We start from the raw sequence: 25,818 nt of genomic DNA on the forward strand, positions 1-25,818 counted from the left end.
TGTGTATATACTGGAGTTCATGGATCCAGGCTACAGACAGATATTTGGGAGTCAGGATAGTACACAGATTTTATTTAACCCTGTGAGTCTGGATGAAACCATGATGGAAGAGAGCCTAGGGAGCCAAGGCCATGAACTGAGCGGGACCTACCGCCTGCCAACACCAAGAGTCAGGATCATGAGGAGAAACAGGCAGGAGAGACAGCAAAGCAACTGCCAGTGAGGTAGGAGGTTGTGGTGACAAATGTGTTTGTTGCCAGAAGGCATCAGTGATCAACTGTGCAAATGGGGGCAGATCCATCAGATTGTATGAAGACTGAAAATTGACCAATGGATTTTAGTAACATGCATCTCATTTGTGACTCTAATGAGAGGTGCTTGGGCAAACAGGAAGAATCTAAAGGCAGATTGCAATGGGCCTAAGGGAAAAAATGAAGAGAAAATAGTCTCTCAGTAGGGACAACTGTCTTTATGAATAGAGTTTTGATTTAAAGGGGAAGAGATACACAGGAGAAAAGCTGGAACTATCAGCAGTGGAAGCCATTTGGAAAACAGAATTAAAGTAGATCTTCAGATTAATACAACCTGCCAAGAATATTGCAGATGGCTTAATGAATGGAATGAAATGAAAATAATAAAATATTATAAGAAAACATGGGTGAATAATGATCTTACCTTGAGGTGAGAATGGATAATCTAAGCACAACTATAAAAGAAGATACAAACACACACACAATTTGATTGCAAAATTGCTGGAAAAGCATAAAACAAGTAAAAGTCAAAGTATTTAGATGAAAAACAACACAAATATATTACACCAAACTACCGGGCTTATTATATGTTAGGCAGATACGTCCCTCAATGCCTTTCAAGAAAAACGCTAAAACACCAAGAGAAAAGATCACAGACAAGAAAAAATATGACTGGCTTATACGTGTTACACATAAGAAACATTTCAAATCATGTGTAAATCAAGAAAGTACAATCATGGTAAAATTAGATACTTTTTTAACCTTCTTAAAATATTATCAGAAGTCATCAATCTCTAGAATAGCTCTTATACTCAACATGAGCAAGATTCTGCAGCGGGTATAGTACAGTGTTAAAGATAAACATCTTACCAGAAAGTAGATGGCTCTATGAGTAATTGCCTTTAGGAAGTTCATGAGTTTTGAACATGAGTTTAACTTCTGAAAGTTTATCTCAAGAAACTAATAAGTCCAACAAATGTGTAGGCAACAGGAAAATTAACAAGTATTATTTATAATTTTTAAAACTAGCAAAAACTGTCTATATATAAAGGAGGGGGAAAAAACTGAATTTATTTATAAAAATTGTGTTTATCCTTACATGTTTAAACTTCAGTCACATTCAGAGTACTCTCCATTTGATGCAATATACCTATCGAGACATTTTTTCCAACAGTTTTTGAACTCATCTATTTTGATACCTTGTAGTGCTTCTGAAGTTTTTGTTTCACCTCTTCCACATTGGCAAAATGTTTTTCTCTGGGGACTTTTTTGATCCAGGGAAACAAAAAAAAAGTCTCTCTAGGTGAGATCGGGTGAATAGGGAGGGTGGGGCACAGGGGTCATGACGTTTCTGATCAAAATCTGCTGAACACTCAGTGAGGTGTGGGCAGTTTGCTCCTAAATCACCCATCATGAAATGGGCAAACACATTGAAAGAGTCTTCCAAAAAATTCACTGAAGCTGAACACAGCCTCTCACAACAACGCCTGCTAGTACTCTGAAACAGATGGGTTCCTAGAACACTTGTTTAGTGAGGGAAGCCTGTACTACAAGAGGCCCACCCTCCAGAAAATAATTCCATTATTGGGGGGTCCCCCCTCATATAAAAAGCTGCTTAATTTATTATTACATGCCAAACATGACACAGATATTAAAATTCATGTTTTCCAGAATTGCTTAACAGGGTAGTCAAAAATTTAACGTAACATAGTGTAGGGGTTAAGAACACAAAATCTGGAGCCAGACTGCCCAGGTTCAGATCTTGACTCTGCTTACTAACCCAGTGTCCTTTGAGGAGTTATTTAACCTCTTTGGACTGTTTTTTCTTCATCTGCAAAATAGGAACAATACCTCGTGGAGTTGTTATTAAGATTAAGTAAATTATTATCTATGAAGTGCTTACAACAGTGTCTAGCACATTAATCATTTATTTAAAATCAAACTATGTTAGTTTGATTTTTAAATGTTAAAATATATTAAAATATTCACATTGTATTAATTGAAAACAGTAGGATATAAAACTGCATTGCATGAATTTCTCATTTTTTTTTAATTTTTATTGATTTTAGAGAGGAAGGGAAGGAGGGAGGGAGGGGGAGAGAGAGAGAAACATGGATTTTTGTTCTACTTACTTGTGCCGTCATTGGTAGATTCTTGTATGTACCCTGCCTTGGAATTGAACCCACAAACTGGAATATAAGGATGGTGCTCTAACCAAGTGAGCTACCCAGCCAGTGCTGTGTTGTATGAATTTTAATTTGCATATAATTTATACACAGACACATCCACATACAGAAAGAGTGAAGAAAAAAATATTTGTAATTCTCCCTAGATAACAGTTCATTGCTACTCTTAAGAAGTAAGAAATCAATCTGTCGTTACATTTCAGGTTTTGGGGGAGTTTTGGGGTTTTTTGGTATTTTGGAGTTTGGGCAATGTGTTTAGATAAGTATTTTGTTTTATTGATCTTAATTATGTGGACTCTGTCTTCCTAATTATTAAAAATTCACTTGCAATACCTTTTCCCTTTCTGAGTATGAAACCCTTAACTAGACATGTTAGACATATCACTGAAGTCACCTTAACTTGTCTTTAATTTTTCCTGTATTTAAAAATTCCCCCAAGTGGGTGACAGAGTGCTGGAGAACCAGTGTGGACTTGCAGGAACACTGAAACTTGAATTTTTTGAGGGAAACAGCAACATCTCTTGGATACCTTGCAAAATGCAGCTAGTCAATTGTTTGGGCCTAACTACTTAATAAAAAAAAATTTAGTTTTTTTTTTTTAATGTAGAGATACTGCAAAAATAAGGAATACTGAGACATAAGTGTGCCATAAATGGAAGAAGTTTGGGAAATTCTGTTCTATTTTTTGTGTGTTTTCTTAAGATATATCTTTCATTTCTACTTGAATCTAAATTCCTAATACTTTTTATCATTCCAATGAAATTTTACTTTCAATTATTATGATTTTTTTAATTTTTAGAAATTCTACTTGGTTATTTGAAAAATATCACTTGTGAATTTTTATGTCCTTGTGTTCCTTTATATTCTTTTAGCATAATTATACATATATTCGTAAAGTTTATATTCTGCATTTGAAAAGTTACACCATCTGCAGTTTTTGCACTTATGTTCTCCGATTTATTATGAGTACTGATTTGTTGATAGGGCTTGTTTCCTAAGATATATGATGAGCTAAACTTCTTAAAAATTTGTGAAAATGCTAGTGATACCTGGATTTAAAGTACATTTCTTTAATGAGAATTGGTTTATTTGAAGTCTTATCAATCTGGGCTCAATTTAAAATTTTAAATTACGATTTATGAGAGTCACACAGAAAATGTGAATTAAACTTAAACTTATGTGAGGTTGTTTTGCAGTTGAGGATTATCAAAGAAGCATTTCTTTCTCTTTCCATCCAGAAGCATCTTCAAAACAGGCAAGTATTCCCACCCTCTCTACCTGCAAGGCAGGTCTTCCCCTTTGAGCATCTTGCCCTTGGGGTCCCTGCTTCTAGAACAGTATCTGAGTAGAATCTGAGTCTCACCTCCCATTCTGCCCAGGTTCCAGGTTTTACCGACTGTTCACACACAGTCTTTCAAATTTAAGCTCTAGAAAATGAGGGATCAAAAACATCCTAGAGCAAAACTGACTTTGTATAGCTTTTATTGAAGTAATATTTTTTCATTGTTTAGCGCTCTTTGAATTTTGCTTTCCTGCCAAGTCACTATGCATTTAAAAATATTTATTTTAACATCTCTTTCCAGTATTTTTTTTATTTTTTTTTATTGTTATTCAATTACAGTTGTATGCCTTTTCTCCCCGTCCCTCCACCCCACCCCAGCTGAACCCATCTCCCTCCCCCCTCTCCACCCTCCCCCTTGGTTTTGTCCATGTGTCCTTTATAATAGTTCCTGTAATCCCCTCTACCCACTGTCCCCGCCCCCACCCCCCCACCCCCGCCCTGGCTATTGTTAGATTGTTCTTAACTTCAATGACTCTGGTTATATTTTGTTTGCTTTTTCCTTCTATTGCTTATGTTCCAGTTAAAGGTGAGATCATATGGTATTTGTCCCTCACTTCCTGGCTTATTTCATTTAGCATAATGCTCTCCAGTTTCATCCATGTTGTTGCAAAGGGTATAAGCTCCTTCTTTCTCTCTGCTGCGTAGAATTCCATTGTGTAAATATACCATAGTTTTTGGATCCACTCGTTTGCTGATGGGCACTTCGGTTGCTTCCAGTACTTGGCTATTGTAAATTGTGCTGCTATGAACATTGGGGTGCACAGATTCTTTTGGATTGGTGTTTCAGTGTTCTTAGGGTATAATCCCAGCAGCGGAATTACTGGGTCAAAGGGCAGTTCCATTTTTAGTTTTCTGAGGAAATTCCATACTGTTTTCCACAGTGGCCTCACCAGTCTGCATTCCCACCAACAGTGCACTAGGGTTCCCTTTTCTCCACATCCTCTCCAACATTTGTTTGTGGATTTGTTTATGTTGGCCATTCTGACTGGTGTGAGATGATACCTCATTGTGGTTTTAATTTGCATCTCTCTGATGGCTAGTGATGCTGAGCATCTTTTCATATGTCTCTGGGCACTCTGTATGTCTTCCTTGGAGAAGTGTCTGTTCAAGTCTTTTGCCCATTTTTTAATTGGGTTGTTTGTCTTCCTGGAGTGGAGTCGTGTGAGTTCTTTATATATTTTGGAGATCAGGCCCTTGTCTGAGGTATCATTGGCAAATATGTTTTCCCATACTGTTGGTTCTCTTTGTAATTTGGTGCTGTTTTCTTTAGCCCTGCAGAAGCTTTTTATTTTGATGAGGTCCCATTTGTTTATTCTTTCCTTTATGTCCCTTGCTTTAGGGGATGTGTCTGTGAGGATGTTGCTGCGTGGAATGTCTGAGATTTTCCTGCCAATGTTTTCCTCAAGGACATTTATGGTGTTACGGCTTATATTTAAGTCTTTTATCCATCTTGAGTTTATTTTCGTGTATGGCGTAAGTTGGTGATCGAGTTTCATTTTTTTGCACGTAGCTGTCCAGATCTCCCAACACCATCTGTTGAAGAGACTGTTTTTGCTCCATTTTATGCTCCTGCCTCCTTTGTCAAATATTAATTGATCGTATAGATTTGAGTTTATTTCTGGGCTCTCTATTCTGTTCCATTGGTCTATGTGCCTGTTTTTATGCCAGTACCAGGCTGTTTTGATTACAGTGGCCTTGTAATACAGTTTGATATCAGGTATTGTGATCCCTCCTGCTTTGTTCTTCTTTCTCAAAATTGCTGCTGCTATTCGAGGTCGTTTATGGTTCCATATGAATTTCTGCAATGTTTGTTCTATGTCTGTGAAATATGTCATGGGTACTCTAATAGGGATTGCATTGAATCTATAAATTGCTTTGGGTAGTATGGCCATTTTGATGATGTTAATTCTTCCAATCCATGAGCATGGTACCTGCTTCCATTTGTTTGTATCTTCCTTAATTTCTTTCTTCAGTGTTGTGTAGTTTTCTGAGTACAGGTCTTTTACCTCCTTGGTTAGGTTTATTCCTAGGTACTTTATTTTTCTTGTTGCTATATCGAATGGGATTTTTTTCCTGATTTCTGTTTCTGCAGTTTCGTTGTTGGTGTACAGGAATGCCTTTGATTTCTGGGTATTGACTCTGTATCCAGCTATTTTGCCAAATTCATTTATTAGGTCGAGTAGTTTTTGAGTGGAGTCTATAGGGTTTTCCATGTACACTATCATGTCATCTGCAAACAGTGACAGTTTCATTTCCTCCTTTCCAATTTGGATGCCTTTTATTGCTTTTTCTTGTCTGATTGCTGTGGCTAGGACTTCCAATACTATGTTGAATAGGAGTGGTGAGAGAGGGCATCCTTGTCTAGTTCCTGATCTTAGTGGGAAAGCTCTAAGTTTTTGTCCATTGAGTGTGATGTTGGCTGTAGGTCTCTCATATATGGCCTTAATTATGTTGAGGACTGCTCCCTTTATTCCCACTTTGCTGAGTGTTTTTATCAGAAATGGATGCTGTATCTTATCGAATGCTTTTTCCGCATCTATTGATATGATCATGTGATTTTTGTCTTTGCTGTTGTTGATGTGATGTATTATGTTTATTGATTTGCGAATATTGTACCATCCTTGCATCCCTGGGATGAATCCCACTTGGTCATGGTGGATGATCTTTTTAATATATTGCTGGATGCGGTTTGCTAATATTTTGTTGAGAATTTTAGCGTCTATGTTCATCAGCGATATTGGCCTGAAGTTTTCTTTCTTCGTTGTGTCTTTATCTGGTTTTGGGATTAGGATGATGTTGGCTTCATAGAAAGAGTTTGGGAGTCTTCCATCAGTTTGGATTTTTTCGAATAGTCTGTGAAGGATAGGGGTTAGTTCTTCCTTAAATGCTTTGTAGAAATCTCCTGTGAAACCATCTGGTCCAGGGCTTTTGTGTGATGGGAGTTTCTTGATGACTGCTTCAATTTCCTTTGCTGATATTGGTCTGTTCAGGTTTTCTGCTTCTTCTTCAGTCAGTTTTGGAAGATTATATTTTTCTAGAAATGTGTCCATTTCATCTAGGTTTTCAAATTTCTTAGCATACAGGTCTTCATAGTAATTTCTTACGATCCTTTGTATTTCTGTGGTATCAGTTGTAATCTCTCCACTTTCATTTCTAATTCTGTTTATTTGGATCCTCTCTCTTTTCTTCTTGATAAGCCTACTTAAAGGCTTGTCGATTTTGTTTATCTTTTCAAAGAACCAGCTTCTGGAGTCATTGATCCTTACCTCTTTCCAGTATTTTAAAATATTGTATACTAGGAACATTTCTGCTATATTGCTAAGACAAAGGAAGTGGCTCCTCTATTTTCTACATTGAGTTAGATTATAATTAAGTGGGAATATACTATTAATTTTTCCTATGTCAGTTCCCTATATCCTCACCTACAGTCTGTTATGTCTACTTAAAATGTCTTTGCCCTGATGTATTTTTATGCTTTATCTGTACTCAAAGTCCAGGGGGAAATGTTGCCCTCTCCATGGAGCCTTCCTCTGTCTCACCTACAGCTTCCGAACTTCCTGTGGGGATTGATCCTTTTCTGGCCTCTACTGATTTATCTCAATATAGCAGACATTGCTTATTTGTGATTAGAGAAGCAGGTGTTTGACTATTTATAAGGACTTAAAGTTTTACCATGAATAGTATACTTTAACTTTGCTGAGGCCCAAATTTGAACCCAGTAGCCCAAAGCTAGTAGTATTAGCAGTGACTCTGGTAGCTTTTGCGAGTGGCTGAGGACGCCCTGGGTACCTATCTCCAATCTCATCTGTGCTTGTCTCCATATGTTAATATATGTCTAAAAAGGTGGTAAGGTTCCTCTTTGGTCCTCTCAAGGGGAAAAAAGGTTTCTGGTACAAAAATTGTCTTCTTCTATAGTTATAAATATAATGACAAAATGAGGAGATCCAATCAAGTGAAAACTTTGGCCAGGATGTATTGTAGGTTGTGTTTTTTAAATAAATTGAAGAACAAAGATTCACATTCTGCAGTCCCTCAGACATGACTGATTTCACCAAAGGTTCTATACGGAAACTGGGAAAAGCAATTCTTGAAACTGTTTTAGCAAATGCTCTGGATAAGGTAAAAATTGCTTCCTTGAGTATAGGGTATATGTTAGTGGCAAAAAAATTGTTTTAATTACTTTGTAAATTATTTGAATCCTTTATTTACAGAATCATTAAAGTTTCAAAGGGGTCACTTTATTTTTAGTTATATTTCACTGAATATTATGTGGAAATTATATGCTTTACAAATAAGATTTACAAATATATGGAATCTTGAAGGTCTCAGTATGTATCCCTTGAAATGTCAAGGATTTTATGAAAAATTATGATGTCCTAAAAAGCATTTAAGTTCTCTCCCTTATTTTATGTAAAAGTATTTTTCCCAACCTAACCACTCATCAGTACTTGTTGAAAGAAAGTAGAGAAAAAGGGAATAAAAAGAGAAATTGTTCTCATTAAGTTGCTTTCTTATATTTCTCTTGAGGGGAGTTTAAGTAATGTCAGAGGAAATAAGTGAGGAATATAGATTCTTTCTTGAGTTTCCATTTGTGTAATTGTAACAAATAAATAACATTCTTATTCTTTATTAATGAGCTTTCTATAGATCAGAAAAGTGGATTCCAATTTCCAATGAATAATGCTTCTGGCAATTATTTGCAGTTTAAATAAAAGAAAAAGCACTTTATGTGGATGATTACAGTGGATAATTAAAATAAAGTAACTGATTTCCATAAATAATAAAGATGGGAAATTATCTCTGACTTTATTTGCAAAGCTCAATTTCCAATCCATCCCCTGCCGAGAGGATTAACCATTTCTATCCTCACGGCTCCGTCAGGCATTCTGCACAGACCCCCAAAGTGAAGGGGGAACAAATTTCAGTTCTGCACATTTGAAAAGAAAGTACTGAGCCTATATACTTGTTTTTAAAAATTCTAATTAAGAGCTATAAATAACTTTTTCCACAATCCACACGCACTCTCTCTCACACTGACTTGTGCAGGCACAAACAAACATACTCCTACACAGAGCACCGTCACAAAATACCTCATTAAGAACTGGGTTGCAGAATTTTAGAACTAGCTGTACAGTTTTCATTTCTTAAAATTAATTTTAAAAAACTAACAACTATTGCTTGTATTGCCATTTTCAAAAGAAAAAACAAAGAAAACATGCGAGGAAGATCTAGCACCAGTTAGTGAAATTAACTGAATGCTGAAAGATGATATGCTTAGAACCATTTTTTAGCCTATTTCTGAGTTGGCACAAAAAGGATGAAATACAGTAAGACAGTGAGTGTGGAATTGTGTGTGCATCTTTTGTCTGTTGTCCCTCTATGTCCAAGGCTGTATGTAGTTTTGATAGAATTTCTCTACTCTGCATTGTATTCTAGTTAAAGTCAGGATTCCCATACTGGGTGAGTTAACAGGTTTACTGTATTCAGTTTTCCCTTGAAGATAAGATTTCTAAGGATCTGAAGGGTTCTAGACTATCAAGCTAATGATGTGGTCTATCACATTTATCTATCACACATGAGAGATTCTAATCTATCCTTTCCTAGGAAGAGTTCCCACAGTCATGTGTGCCGAGGGTAAGGGCATAGCGTACCTGGCAGCAAGGAACATCTGTGGAAATAAAAGAGCACGCATTTAAAGCACTGTGGGCTTATGGCCCAGTTCCACCATGTACTAGCTGTGTGACCTTGAATGAGTTACTAAACTTGTGAGTCTCATCAGCTGTAAAGTGGGGATGACAAACCTAACTCGCACAGCTCTTCTAAGGAGCACGTGCAAACACTTTATGTGAAAACAGTTGAGTAACTAAACAGTCCTAAACCCTTTCCATTATCATTACTCAGCAGTGTGTTGGGGTTCTTTTCCATTTTGGTTTATTTATAAATGCTCATGGCTTCATTTATTTTTACCTGCCTCTAATCATTGCTCAAGCTTTCTAGAACACCTATCTAATTTATATATTATATTTCCCTGGCAGTCAATCAACACTTACTTACTATCAACTGACAATGTTACTTAATGACCAAGGCCTAGCGTGGTATGTCATGTGTCATCCAAGCTTTACCCTGTTGTTAGATATGTAGAATGATGGAGCCTGTGCTATCTGCCATAGACAGACACTGTGACAGACACCGTACGCAGGTCCTTTCTTGGGGATCAAGAGGTTTTGGAGTCCACAGTGTAAATGGCTCAGTATCATGGGTACTTGAAAAACTGTGGCTGTATCCATACAGACATCTGATGGGATTTAATTAGTACCTGGTATACATTCAGAGACCTATCACGCATTAACCAAGTGGCTTCTCTCTTCCCCTATTTCCAAATATCCAAGATACACAGAACCTATCACTTTTAAATATACCATGCACTTCAATACCTCGGCAATGCTGCTCAGCTATTCACTCTCACCTGGAATGCCTTCACACTCCCCACTTCCAATACCCACTCACATTCTCTGACTGTAAACTTCAAGTTATTCTTGAAGAAGCAACTCAAAATTCACATTATCTATGAAATAGGTCCCCATGCCTTTCTTAATGGTAGATTTTATAACTCTATCACCATTTTGCCCATCATTCTTTTTATAATATTTTCTTTTAAAAATATAAAATATTATAAAGTATTTTTTAAAAGATACACCAAGTGGGCCTGATCACAGGGAGGGGGATCTAAATCTTGTGCATTGCTATGGTTCCATACTCCTGCCCAAGAGGGTGCAGGTCCCATAAGAGGTACTGAGTGAATATCAATGAACAGATAAGTGAAAGATCTTGATCTTGAAAGAGTTGGAAGACCTAAAGCCCCTGCTCCTTAAGGAAGCCATCTCAGACAGATGAAACTAAGGCTTCATCAGGACTATAAGCCTGAGCCATGCATGTTGACTCTTTCACCCATCCCAAGTGCTAAGAAGTGACAAGAAAGATCAGGGAGAGGAAAGAGAAAGCTCATAAGAGCACAGAGAAACAATCACGGCGGGGGACCAGAGATTTCAATCATTCTCTGAGCAGTAGAAATCAGATAAAATCAGAGTTATGAAAAAATGTCAAACTCGGAAAAGCAAGTCTAAAATACATGACTGTTGAAGTCAGGCGTGTGGGCTGAAACATCTCTAGAGCTTCTAGTTTTATAGAAAAAATGTGCAGCGTGTGGTTTTGGATATACGCAGTCAGAGTCACTAAGGTTGTGGGCCCCTCTACCACTCTCTTACACCCCCACCTGACAAAGTCAGCAGGGCTCTGTAGTATTTGTACCCCTGAAAACCAAGTTGTGTGGGCATGTAGCCAAAGAGCCACTGAGACCTAGCAGATGGGTTCTCCCAGGATGGGGGACACTAATACCAAAGGCAAATCATACCTGGCATATCCCACCAGACGGCACAACGGGAACCCTCCCTCACAGTCATGTGAATCAGAACACAGTGAAGAACACATAGTGCCAGCTACAAGATGAGAAGAAACTTCAAATAAAAAGAGAAACACACAAAATCAGGGCTCACACAATTTGAATTAAACCAACATGAAAGGGTTGTCAAGGAATATGAATAAAGGACCCGTGGACGAAGACAAAGACAGCGGGGGTGGGGGAGGATTGAAGGTGAGGAGTGGGGGTGGGTAGGGCAGGGGAGAGTAATGGGAGGAAAATGGGGAAAACTGTAATGGAACAACAATAAATAAATAAATAAATAAATGCCAAAAAATATAAATACCTAAGTATTTAATAGAATCAAGGGAACTACTTTAAAGTATATTAATGTCCTTAGAGTTACTTTAGAATATACTAAATCTTTTAAATAGAAGCAACTAGATCATGGGGCAGAAAACATGTTCTTCAAAGTAAAATAAATATGAAGACCACATCAGAATGGATATAGCTAAATAACTTAGTAAGTTAGAGCATCAGGCTATAAATTCCTCCTAGAAAGCACCATAAAAAAGAAAAAATTTTAAGAGACATGGAGAAGAGCCATGGAAAAGAGAAATAAATAAATAGATAAAAAATGATTGAAGATGTTTACCTAAATTTGAATAAATACATTGTTACTCAGATCGAAAAGATCTGCCTTGTGCCAAAAGGCCCACAACTTGAAACATCCTGGTAAAATGTGAAAATGTTTTACATAAAGAAAACCCCTAAAATGTACCAAAAAGAAAATACTGCATTATTTACAAAGACATGGGCATTGAGTTTACATGTTCTCTCTCCACAGCAACACTGGACATAAAAGAAAATGCACCAATGCTGTTATTTTGAACCAAGATTCGATACCCCGTCAAACTTGCATTTAAGTATATAGGACAAAACAAAGACTTCTGCTTCTGCCAAACTTGGAAATTTTTCCACCCGCAAGTACGTCTGAAAATATATTATAAAAGGATAATTCAATAAAATAAATATCAAAACCAAGGGGAAAAAAACACAATAAAATAACTAAAGAAATCACTAAAAGTTACAGTAAGTTTAAATAATTGTTGACACATGATGTTTTAAAAATGTATAAGAGAATAATTTGCAACTAAAATCCCAGATGTTCTCAAAAGTGGCGCCTGTCAGCGAGGATAGTGGGAAGTATAAAAATACTAAAAATTTATTCTTATATAAGAGGAAGATCTAGATACCATAGCTGTCAACAGATTTTTAAAATTTAAAAGAAATATAAGTACAACCACTAGAAAAATAGAAATAGATTCATAAACCCAAAATTACTAGGAATAAAATGTTAACAGAACAAAGAATATGAAAAATCAATTCAGAAAGGGGCAAGACAGAAACAATAAAATAGTAAAACCAACATATATCAGAAATCACCAAAAAAGCCTATTTTAAACTCTCTGAAAAAATATTTGGCTATATGGAGATTATAACAGTAGTCTGAATTAAAAGGTAAAATGGATTTTTAATGATGTAAAAATACATACTAGGCAAATGGTAATATAATAAAATTATTATAAAAACATAGTATATTAAAATTAATATCATAAAATGGAATAATTGAGGTAGAAAGCATAAAATGGAAAAAAGTGGATATCTGGAATTAATAAAACATGATCCAATCGGAAGGTGAAAGAGCCATAAACTTTTATGTCTCTAGCTATGAAGCTAAACATATACAAATGTATATTTGTGTGTATGTGTATATACAGCAAAATCTAATGAAAATATAAGGAGAAAATGAAAAATTCACACACATAGAAAGAGCTCTAACTGTACCTCTTTTAACAATTGATAAATTAGTGAGATACAAGACAGCAGAATAGAGAAAGGAATGGCAAAAAAAAATGATATTGATGGCTGGAGAGTGAGAGAAAAATAGATTCTAGGAAAATAAGTATTCAAGTCACTCAAGAAAAACTGGGAAAACAGAATAAACAAATAACAATAGGAAAAATTTGATGGTTTTCACAAAAGTTTCCAAACATTTTCCTTAAAATAAAAGAGCTACCTTCTAACAAAAAATAAAACAAATAACAACAATGAAGAATCACACCATACCACACCTAGATGTGTTTGTAAGAAAAATTATAATTGTTTCCAAGAATAGGAAACAACTATAAGACTGGCCTAATTCTGACACCAAAAAGAGGCAAAAACTACAAAGAAGAAATCAAACAAGCAATTTCATTTTTGTAGGACTCCTAAATAAAATATGAACAAGTCAAATTCAGCTATGAATTAATAAAATCCTATATTATGAAAGCCAAGTTTAACTCAGGAATACCAAGACTGTTTAACACCAAGAAAGCTATTAATACAATCAGAGATGATAATAGATTTTAAAAGATACCCAATATAATGATCTTTATAAAAGCTGACAAGAATTTGATAAAATCTGACCACAATGTCTGAGTAAAGAAACAAATTTTTTGGCAACCTGCAAGTAGAATTAGATAAAAGAAAAAAATCCTTTTACACACTACACTGCAGGCCTGTCTAATAAAATGTCAAAGTAAATTTGAAAATGGTATAATGAGTGTGAAGGCAGTTACAAAACTGTCACAGTTTTCTTCAGTATGGTTTTCTACTTCTAAGAGAGTACATGAACTCTACAGACAATCTGTTAGAATAAGGAAGTCCCATAAGGTCACAGACACATCATCATGTACAAGAATCAATAATTATCTTATGTGTTAATATACATTATAAATCAGATCATATAAAAAGAAAGAGTCTGAAGAGGAGTCCAGGAAGACTCTAAACTCCCCTCTTCCCAAGCACATGCTAGATATACAGCGACATATGGAGCAATACCTCCTGAAGAATAACTGACGGCTGATTGAAAGCATTTGCACAGTAAGCAAGATGGGGCTCACAGAGACAAGGGCAGCAGAGGTGCAGACTCAGTAACCACAGGCACTCTCCCTGGTCTAGGCAACCTGCAGAAGGGAGGGATATCACTGAGGGGCCAACACCAGCAGATTTGCCAGTTCTGGGGCACAAGGTGAAAGAGTAATTTAAAATGTACCTAGATCATATGTGAAAAAAATAAAAAATACCCATTTACTAACCTCAAGACACCTCCAAACAAGCAGAGGTGGGAATTCCAGGATTAAAGCAGAGGTGGGAATTCCCAGGTGGGAATCCTGGGAAATCTCCAGGATTAAAGGTATTGGTGAGTGTCATTGTTTATGTGCCCCTCCACTTAATTTGCTCCAAGAACTCTAGCTGGTCTGCAAGTCCTCCACAGTGTGCTCTGGACTACCTTAGCCAACACCCACTGCAGCCCCAGCCAGCACAGGGGGAATTAATCCCAGATGCCACACACACCCACTTTGTGTCCAGGTGGCCTGCTAAAGGCCCCTGCACATTCAGTCTACATCGGGGTTGCTTCTATATAAGGTCATTTATTCAAGAGCAAGAGAGAAAGCTGGTTCATTTACTGGGTTGGCCAAAAAGTCCATTATGTTTTTTCTATACAATGGCTCTAGTAGTGCTTAGTTGTTTTTAACTTCATTTGAAACGATTTTGTTAAATTGCATTATGACAGCTGTCATATCAGCATGCATTTTTTAAAATCTTACCAAAATTGGTGAATTTTTGTGTAGCCATTTTAATATTGAAGATAGAAGAAGATGTGCAACATTTTTAGCATATTATGCTTTATTATTTCAAGAAAAGTAAAAACAGCTGAAATGCAAAAAATATATATTTGTGCAGTGTATGGAGAAGGTGCCGTGACAGATCGAACATGTCAAAAGTGATTTGCAAAGTTTCTTGGTACTATTGACATTTTGGTCAAATAATTCTTTGCTGTGGGGCTGCCTTATGCATTGGAAGATGTTTAGCAGCACCCCTGGCCTCTACCCACTAGACGACAATACCAGTAGATAGACCACACACTCAAAACACCGAAGTCAATAAAGTTATTGGTGAAAATGAAAAGCGTGTCTTTTATTTTATGGAAAAAATGTAATGGACTTTTTGGCAACCCAATAATTTATAAAATCATAGAAAGTCAAACAAAATGCAAAGACAAAATCATACATCCCAAATGAAGAAATAAGAAAAAAAATGAAACAAAGATAAATAATTTGCTGGATAAAAAATTCCAAGTAATAGTCATAAAGATGCTTACTGTACTTGAAATAAAAATAGAGAAAATAAGGATTTCAAAAAAGTGATAGAAAGTATAATAAAGAACCAATCACAGCTGAAGAATACAATAACTGAAATTTAAACACATACACACACTAGAGGGAATTAACTGCAGACTACCTAATATAGAAGAACAGATTAGCAAAGACAGACTGATAAAAATCACCCAGTAAGAGCAGCTAAAATTTAAAATAAAGAATTTTTTTTAAAAGAGGATCATTTAAAGGACCTCTCAGACAACATGAAGTGCACTAATATTTGCATTATAGGGATCCTAGAAGGAGAAGAGAGAGAGAAAGAAGCAAAAATCCTATGTGAAGAAATAATGGCTGACACTATTTTTAATCTGAGAAGAAAGAAAAATCTAGTTCCAGAAGGACAGAGAATTCCAAACAGGATAAACCCAATAAGATCCATACCAAGTTGTAGAATAATTAAAATGGCAAAAGTGAAAGAGAGAATCTTGAAGGCAGCAAGAGAAAATAACCAGTCACGTACAAGGGAAACCCTATAAGGCTATCAGCTGAATCCTCATCCCAAACTTTAGAAGCCAGAAGTGAGTGGCAGGATATAATTAAAGCACTGACAGGAGGAAACCTACAACCAAAAATGCTCTACCGGGAAAAGTAATCATTCAGAATTGAATGAGAGATAAAAAGTTTCCCAGACAAGCAAAAACTAAAAACATTCATTACCACTAAACAGGCTTTACGAAAAAAGTTAGTGTCTTCTTCAAACGAGAATTAAGGTATACACACACAAACACATATATACACACACATGCATGTGTATATGTGTGTGTATATATGTATATACATGAAAGGACTCATGTTTAAAAGCAAATATATAGCAAAGGCAGTGAATTACTCATGTAAAACTCTAGTACAAAGGTTAAAAGACAAAAGTAACAAAATCAAGCAGTTAGTGAATACACAAAACAAAAAGATTTAAAATATGATGTCAAAAAACTAAAGTGTAGAGGGGGGAGTAAAAATGTGGTATTTTTAGAATGTGTTCAAACTTAAATGCCTATTAGCTTAAAACAGATATATATTAACATATACACATACATATATATCAATATATATTGAACTTATGGTAACCAAAAGCAAAAAATAAACAAATAAATAAATATGATACTCAAAAAATGGAGAAATGAACATAAACAAAGCACTAAAGAAAAAAAGCAAACTATAAGAGAAGAAACTAAGAGAAAAATTTAAAAATACAAAACAACAAAAAACAATTAACAAAATAGCAATAAGTATATACCTACCAATAATTACTTTACATATAAATGGACTAAATGGTCCAACCAAAAGATATACAGTGACTGAATGGATTAAAAAATAAAAGACCCATCTATATGCTGCTTAGAGTAAACTCACTTGAGACCAAAAGACATACACAAAGTGAAGGAATGGAAAACAATGTTTCATGCAAATAAAAGTTTTTAAAAGGAAGGGTTAGTAATACTCAATCTCACAAAATCAACTTTAACAAAGAGTGTAAAAAGACAAAAAGAGCATTATATAATGACAAAGAGGCCAATCCAAGAAGAAGATATAACATTCATAAATATTTATGCACCCAACATAGGAACACCTAAATACATACATTAAGCAATACTAAGAGACATAAAGAGTGAAATTGACAGTAGGAGATTTTAACTACCCAATTACGTCAATGAAAAGATCATATAGACAGAAAATCAAAAGGGAAACAACCTTAAATGATATTTTACATCAAATAGAATTAATAGATATTTACAAAATATTTTATCCTAGAACTGCAGAATACACATTCTTTTCAAACTCACATGGATCACTCTCCAGGACAAATTATATGTTAGGCCAAAAACAACACTCAGTAAATTCAAGAAGAGTGAAATTATATCAAGTATCTTTTCTGACCACAATTGTATGAAACTGGAAATCCATTACAAGAAGAAAACTGGAAAAAACACAAATTCATGGAGACTTAAACATACTACTAAACAACCAATGAGTCAAAAAGGAAATTAAAAGGAAAAATTTAAAAATCCTGATACAAATGAAAATAGAAACATAAGTCTCCAAAGTCTATGGGATGCAACAAAAGCAGTTTTAAGAGGGAACTTCATAGCAATACCAGCTCACCTCAAAAAAGGGCAAAAAATTCTCAAACTCTCTCACTTTACAGCTGAAGAAACTAAAAAAAGAAGAATGAACAAAACTCAGTACAAAGAAGGAAATAATAAAGATCAGAGGAGAAATAAAAATAAAGACAATAAAACTAAGAACTATCCCTGGCTGGTGTGGCTCAGTGGATTGGGTGCTGGCCTGCAAACCAAAGGGTCGAGGGTCCAATTCCCAGTCAGGGAACATGCCTGGGTTGTGGGCCAGGCCCCCAGTAGGGAGCCCATGAGAGGCAACCACACATTGGTGTTTTCTCCCTCTTTCTCCCTCCTTTCACATCTCTCTAAATATAAATAAATAAAATGTTTTTTAAAAAAAACGTGAAGGTGAGTAAGAGGTACAAACTTCCAGTTAAAAAATAAATACATCACAGAGATGTGATAATGTAAAGCACAGGGAATATGGTCAATAATATAAGGTCTTTGTACATAACAGATGGTTACTAGACATACCATGGTGATTATATCATAAGATATATAAATCATGTACGTAAATGTGGAATCACTATCTTCTATAACTGAAACTAATACAATACTGTATGTCAACTACACTTTAATAAAAAATAAAATAAATAGTAAGATTATAAATCTCGAGTGTACACACATACATAAACTACCACACACACACGGGCACTATAAAATGCATTTGGGGAAAAAGTGCTCAAGAACAGCACAATAGTTTTGAAAAAGAAAAAAAAAAGTAAGTTAATTGGTCTGTCACCTTACTATCATATTGAAAAAAAACCCTATTGTAATAAAAACAATTGGAATGTTAATTTAAAAAATAGAGCAGAATTGGAGAATTGAGAAACAGGTCCATGGATATAAAGGCACTAAAATAATGATAAAGTACAGAGGTGTCATTTCAAGTAAGTACAGAAAAGATGTGATAACCAAATAAGTGCTTTAAAAATAAATAAAAAGGAAATATTCTTCAAAAGTTACAAGGCTACACATTTTTAATATAATCAATCAATCAAAGTATTTATGATTTTTCCCACAAATCTTAGCTGGGGAGGTGTCCCTGAGTCAATATGAACACCTTAAGTCACCACGGAAAAGGCAGGCATATGTGTTGAAAGAAAAGATTTAAACTTCTGTAACTGAACTAAACAGTATATGTAACACTACAAGACATATGAATTTTTCTGAGAGAGATTTTCAACATAAAACTAGGCTAAAGTCTAATATTTAATATCACACATAGATGTACATATAAAACATTGCCAAATGTTTAAGAAAAATTAAAGAGCCTACAAAAATCACAAATTATGTCAAAAAATATTTCTTAGTAGGATTTCCAGTGGTGATCAAATATATAAAAATGTACTCAGCCTTACCAGAAACAACAAAAAGTGACTATAATAATAAATGTACCTAACACCTGCTGTGTGCTTGCTACAGGCCAGCCACTCTTGAAGGGTGTGACCTGCCCTGCGATCTAAGACTTACACTGGACTTGGGTGTGTGTTTTCCCAGGGAGGAGAAAGGAAAAGAAAGGGAAGCGTGTGGAACTGAGAGAACTGGCCCACAGCTCACACTCCTGGTTAGTTGGGATTTGAACCCAGTCAGTCTGAGTGCTGAAACCACTTCACTCCTCTGCCAGGTTTTTCTATTATTACTCTTTCAATTGGTATAATTATTTTTAAAAGATTAATACTATTCTATGTTAATTAGGATGAGGAAAAACTTTTATTCTCAAACCTTCTTGAGAATAAATCGATAAAGTCTTTTCGAAGGGCAATATGGCAAACTCTTTAAAAGCATTTTAAAACCTAATGTTTGACCCAAAAATTCCACTTGCAGAAATACACCATTAAGAAACAGTTGATAAATGCAGTAAATGTTTGAAAAGAATGTTAGGGCAGCATTACTTATAAGACTGGAAATACAAAATTAACATATATGTCAGTAAATATGCTTCAGGTTAAACAGTTTGGAGAATATAGACATAAAATAGCATTCAGCCTTTAATAAAAAATGAAGTGGTCTTATATGAACTTACATAGAATGATTGCAAAACTTATTGACATATTGTTTCCTGAAAAAAGCAAACTGCAGAAACTAATCAATTTATACTTTTTTAAGAAATGAAGATTCTTCCATGTGAAGGTATGTGTCATTACTTTGAAAAATAACTAGGAAGATACACACCAAGCTGTTTTCACTATTACCAGTGGTTTCTGCCAGAGAGAGGGACAGCTGTGTGTTGGGTGGGAAGGCAGGGAGAGGAAGGAGATAAACTTTATTATTTTTAATATCAATAGCTATTCCTTGAGTCTTATACAATGAGAAAATGCTTATGTGGTAAAAACAGTAAAAAAGTGAATAATGGTAGTGATACAATTGAAACTGAATCCAAACAACACACAGACAATACGATAAAAACTTTGGGTAGCATATTATTGCCATGGTTGCATGTGTCACCCCAACTCAGGGTCATGGCAGGGATATGGAACATCTGGAATATAAATATGGCCAGTCACTCTAGAGGTCCAGGGGTTTTGTATTGTTTTTGTTTTTTTGAGAGCCCAAATTAATCTTTTGTATAAACTTTACATTCTCCCATTTTAGGACAGAGTTGGTTCTATGCTGGTTTTCATATCTATCTGTCTATTTATTTATCTATTTATCTATTTATCATATTATCTATTTATCGATCTACTTCCAAATCATTCTAGTAAGATCTCTTGGCAATTCAGACTGGAGTTTTCAGATTCCCTCTCATTTTGTCAACATAAAGCTGTATCCTTAACACAAGACTGACCCTGAATTAAACGCACAGACTCAGACAGGGGTAGCTGTGACAGAAATAACTTCAGATCCCTGTTCTCATTGCCTCATTAAAACATTCACAGCATTGCTCATTACAGTCAATCAGACAGACTCACAATACTCCATCCTGGGTGAAAATAATAGGTCCCATTGTCCATCAGTAATCAGGTTACATTGCCCTGTATCACTGCAGGTAACACCTATTGTTTCCTCTGGGCACCAATATTCTGAATTAGGATCATTCAGCTCTGAAGTGGGTTAAGCGCCATATGAGCATCATTTCTTTCATGAAGAGTTCATGAAGCAAGAGTTCAAGGTTGCTGAGCCTCTGCCCCAGGTGTTGAGAGTCAGTCAGTGTGGACACCCACAACAGGCACCCTGTATATAGAACGGGAGCCTTGGATGTCTTTTTAACATGATGTTTCCATGCAGCCTGCGTGAGACTCAGAAAAACAGAATTACAGCACCTAGATACCAACTTCCCTCACTGTTCGCAGTGGGGACCTCTGGGAACAAGGACAACACCAGGCTTCTTCTAAGTGCTCCCCATTCTTCAAGTAGAGGCAGCAGAGAGGAGCCGAGCAAGCAGGCTGCAGCCTTTCTCCTGTTCTCTCCCAGCACACCCAAGCGAAAGAGGAGTGGGGACTTAAGAGTGCGGTATTTAACGTTTTTTAGAGAGAGAAAGCAATATATTAGTCACTTCATGACAAAAAGAAAAACTAGTTTTCCAGCTAAACTTTAAACAAGTTTAAAATTACCAGAGTATAATTTTCAAAAAGTAAAACATGCCTCTCTACAAATATTAGATGAATACATGCCAAAGATTTATTTAACTCATTAATGACTGAACAGAAAGAATGTACAGCTAGTTCAAGGAGGATTTGAGAAGACTCAGTTAGTTATATAGAGGCCCTGAAAAAAAAACCCAACTTAGAATAGGATTTGTAAATTAAATATAAAACTGGGTAAAGTCCTACAGGGAAATAAAACTATAACTTCTAGGGCTATCTCTTCTGGCTTTGGACAAGAATATTTCACATCGATATACATTTTATAAAAGTTAGTATTCACTCTTACTGAGTGATAAAATATCCTAACCAACAATAAATAATAAGTTAAATCACACCCCAGGAGAACTAGATAAACCTTGGGTAGACTAATAAACAATGTTCAACCGTGTCATTGAAAAAACATACACTCATCCTTTCATCTATTTCAAACTTTGGGATTTTTTTTTTCTTAGACAGATGTGTCCATGGTAGTCTTTGGATGGTAGAGAGAGATTACTGTATTAATCTATAGAATTACAAGGTGTTATGTCCTAAATGTTTGTTATTCCCCCCAAATTTGTATGTTGAAGTCCTTATTCACAATGAAGGTGGGGCCTTTGGGAGGTAATCAGATTTAGATGAGATTGTAATGGCAGAGCCCCCATGATAGGATTAGGGCTCTTATAAGAAGATCCTTGGGTTTTATGCTGAATGTCTGTCTGTCTGTCTGTCTCTCTCTCTCCACCTTTCTCTGCCATGTAAGCATACAGCAAGAAGGTGGCTATCTGCAAAACAGGAAGAATGCCTCATCACCTCATCAGACACGGAATCTGCTGGCATGTTGATCTTGACTTGCCAGCCTCCTGAATGGCAAGAAATAAATGTTTGTTATTTAAGCTACTCAATTGTCTACATTTGTTATGGCTGCCTGAGTGGACAAAGCCACAGATTAAGGGACACCAAGAGATCATGGTATTCATTTCCTTATCTCTATACATGTAGGTCAAATGACAAGAAATCATATTGTTTAAGGGTTAAGGACAATTTTCTGGTATGAATAATGCTCCTATTTGGTTTTGTGTACAAGTCCTTTTATAAACATACATTTTCATTTCTTTTTGGTAGATATCCTGCAATAGAATTGGTGAATCATATAGTAAGCTATGTCAAAAGTTTTATTAAACTGCCAAATTCTCTTTCAAAGTATTCATGCCAGCAAAGCATGAGAGTTCCAGTCTCTTCACATCCTTGCCAACTCTTGTTATAGGCTTTTTTTATTGACATGGTATCTCACTGTGGTTTTCGTTTGCATTTCTCTAATGAGGAATAATGTTAAGTATCTTTGCATGTGCTATCCAAACATTTTCTTTGGAGTAATGTCTGTTTAGATCATTTGTCTATTTTTTTAATCCTCACCCAAGGATACATTTATTGATTTGAGAGACAGAGAGAGAGAAACATTGAGCAGTTGCCTCCTGTACACACCCCAACTGTGCATCAAACCTACAACCTATGTATGTGCCCTGATTGGGCTCCGAACCCATAACCTTTTGTTGTACAGGACAACCCTCCAACCAGCTGAGCCACCCAGCCAGGAAATGAAGATTTTAAAAAATATTTTATTCTACTTTTGTAGTTTTAATCCTAACACCAAGGTATACTATCCATTGTTAACTAATTTTTGTGTAATGTAAGGCAAAGGTAAAAATTAATCATTTTGAACGTGAATAGCCAATCATCTCCACACCATGTGCTGAAGATTATTCTTTACCCATTCCGTTACCTTGGCATCTTTGGTTAAAATCAATAGATAATATAAGGATTTTTTCTAGACTTCACAGTGTAGTCCATGTATAAGGGGCACAAGTGCTACACTTTCTTGATTATTATAGAAATTTCCAGTGTTTTTAACCCCACACCTTGGATATAATCATTTGGAAACACAGAGATATGAATAAGGAAGTTTGTAACCTGTACCTTGTATACACGATCTATAAAATCAAGTTGCTCACTATAAATATGATTTATTTACGATTTATGTGTGCATTTATATGATTTATTTATTTACAAATTGGTAATACATTAACACAAAATACAGTACCACTGACAATTGTATTAATAACGAAAACAATGGGCAGTTTACAGATTGATAAATGTCTTAGGTTAAAGCTACAAATGTGGGCAGTTGACAAGTGTTAGCTTGTCCTCATGGACAATCCACCTTTAGTAGTCATATGCACACCAACCAATCAAAGTACGACAGCTATTTTTGGAAACCAAAAGTCCTGTCCTCTTTGCTAACAGAGCCTCACTTTGTTCAGGTGTTGAGAAGCAATGTTCTCATAGAAGACGAATCTCTCTGTAGCCCTAAAAGTTGAACCCTATTGGTCTAAGCCAAAGGTCAGCAAGCATTTTCTGCATGTCTTTGCTGGCCATAAGGTTTCTGCAATAACTATTCAACTTTATCACCATAGCCGAAAACCATCCACTGGCAAAACATAAATGAATGAGTAAAGCCAAATTTCAATACATTTTATTTGTATCGATGGTTAGCAGGCAGGAGGTGGCCTATAGGCTTCAGTTTCCCGGTCTCTGCTGAGTTAGGTTCTTCGGGCTGTCATGACAAAGTGCTGCAAATAGGGTGGTTTAAAACGGAAATGTATTCCCTCACTGCTCTGGAGGCCAGAAGTTTAGAATCAAGGTGTGAAATGGCCATGTTCTCACCAAGGCTCTAGAGACTTGTTTCATGCCTCGTCGAGTTTCTGGTCCCTGGCGTTCCTGACTGGTGGCTGTGTCCCTCCAGTCTCTACCTCTGTCTTCATGTGGTCTTCCCCTCTGCACCTCTCTCTGTGTTCTCCTCCTCTTGCTATAAGAACACGTATCATCGTATTTAAAACTTAAATCTAGGACGATACCATATCAAAATCCTTAACTAATTATATCTGGTCATATTCTTAGATTCTAGGTGGACATGAATTATTTTTGGGGGGATGAGGGGTGAGAGCTCTCTGTTGAACCCACTATACCTAGTCTTGGCCAGTGACGATACTCCCATTCCCCCTCGCCATTGATCACTAATGTCTAGCAGTGAGTATGTGGCTCGCTTGTAGCCAGTGAGATTAAAAAGGCTATCTAACAAGTGAGCTGGGAAAAATGTGTTCCTATTTAATTTTTTTTCAGTACAGGCACAAATCCTGTACTTTCTTGTCTCTGAACGTTGACACGTGGAGACATGATGCTAGAGGTTAAGACAATCATCCACGGCCGTATGGGCAGAGCCACGGGCAGTGCAGAAGCTCATACGAAGTCTTCAGATCATTGAGATGCTGCATTGACCGGCTTTGCAGTTTCCTAACTCTGGACTTCTTGTTATGACAGATACTGCAGTTCTTATTGGTTAAGCCATTGAATTCAGTTTTGCTATTACTTGCAGTCAAATCATCCTAACAATTCCACAAGGCATTCTCAGAAGACAACACTAGAAGACACAATAGTTCAGAAAGTTATTGATCTACCCTTCAGCAATAGAAGACACACCAGCACAAACCCATTTTCTTTTCACATTTTCTCACTTTGACACTGACTCAATGAGCAAAAAGACCATAACCAATCTTTCAAATTTAATTCTAGTTTATAGTGTGGAGACTGGGTGGAAAGAGTCTTGGAACACCCTGTGGGAATGGCAACAATTCTCTGAGAAAAAATGGGACTTTCCAGGAAAAAAAAAAAGAAGGAAAGTACAGTGAAAATTATTTTAAAAAGAGAGAGAGATAGATTGATTCTATCTGATAACTTTGAAGATCAGCCTGTGTAGGCAGCAATTTCTGTGTAAGCTGTACTTCCACAGATAAAAAGAAAAAGAGATCATCGTTTTAAGCAGAGTTGAAGACAGTGCAGGCAGAAAAGAGAGTTGGTGGTTAAACTGGAGCTAAAATCACTGTCCTGGATGAAGTAGGTAATGCAGTGAAGTTCCAGGTGTGCTGGCCATGCTGGCCAAGGGGCATGCAGATCAAAGGGCTGGTATGCTGGACCAGGTAAAAAAATCATAAGCACAAAGCATGGATACATAGCATATGTTCTTAACATATATACATATGTGTTCTCTATATTAAATGGAAGTATTAAATATACTTCATGTGAATGCAACCTATACAATAGAATATATGCTATAGAAAATTTTCCACCATCTTTTTACTAGGAGTGTTTATTTTGTATGTAATGGGGTGGGGAGAGGCTAATAGAACTCAAAGCTAATTCATAAAATTTACTCCTGAGAGATTTTTTTTTTAAATCTATTTCTATTTTTGGCAATGGAGAAGTACATTCTCACAGATCAACTTTTACACACATGACAGCCATAACATGTGAATGTGCGAACACACACAAACAATTAAACTAAGTAGGGGGAGGAAACGCTACCTGAAGGCCCTGGCAAGCAAACAAACATAAGGGAAAGATGAGGGAACTTATACTTAAATGAAGGGAATCGAATGGTGTTGTATAAATTTCCACTTTTATGCACTTTTGCCTGAAGGCAGTCCTAGCCAACACCAAATGGAGTTAATAAAACTTAAAAGAATACCTGCCACCCTGACTGGTGTGGCTCAGTGGGCTGGGCATTATGCTGCAAAGCGAAAGGTCACTGGTTCAATTCCCGGTCAGGTCAGGGCA

General features: G+C 36.1%; 1 protein-coding gene across 2 annotated transcripts in view; it reads right to left on the reverse strand.

The window, feature by feature from the left end:
- The window catches only part of OPCML (opioid binding protein/cell adhesion molecule like), a 1,085,685-nt gene that overhangs the window by 963,784 nt on the left and 96,083 nt on the right, over window positions 1-25,818 (reverse strand). The window lies entirely within an intron of this gene.

Source organism: Desmodus rotundus, chromosome 7, assembly GCF_022682495.2.
Source record: "Desmodus rotundus isolate HL8 chromosome 7, HLdesRot8A.1, whole genome shotgun sequence".
In the NCBI taxonomy this organism is placed as follows: domain Eukaryota; kingdom Metazoa; phylum Chordata; class Mammalia; order Chiroptera; family Phyllostomidae; genus Desmodus; species Desmodus rotundus.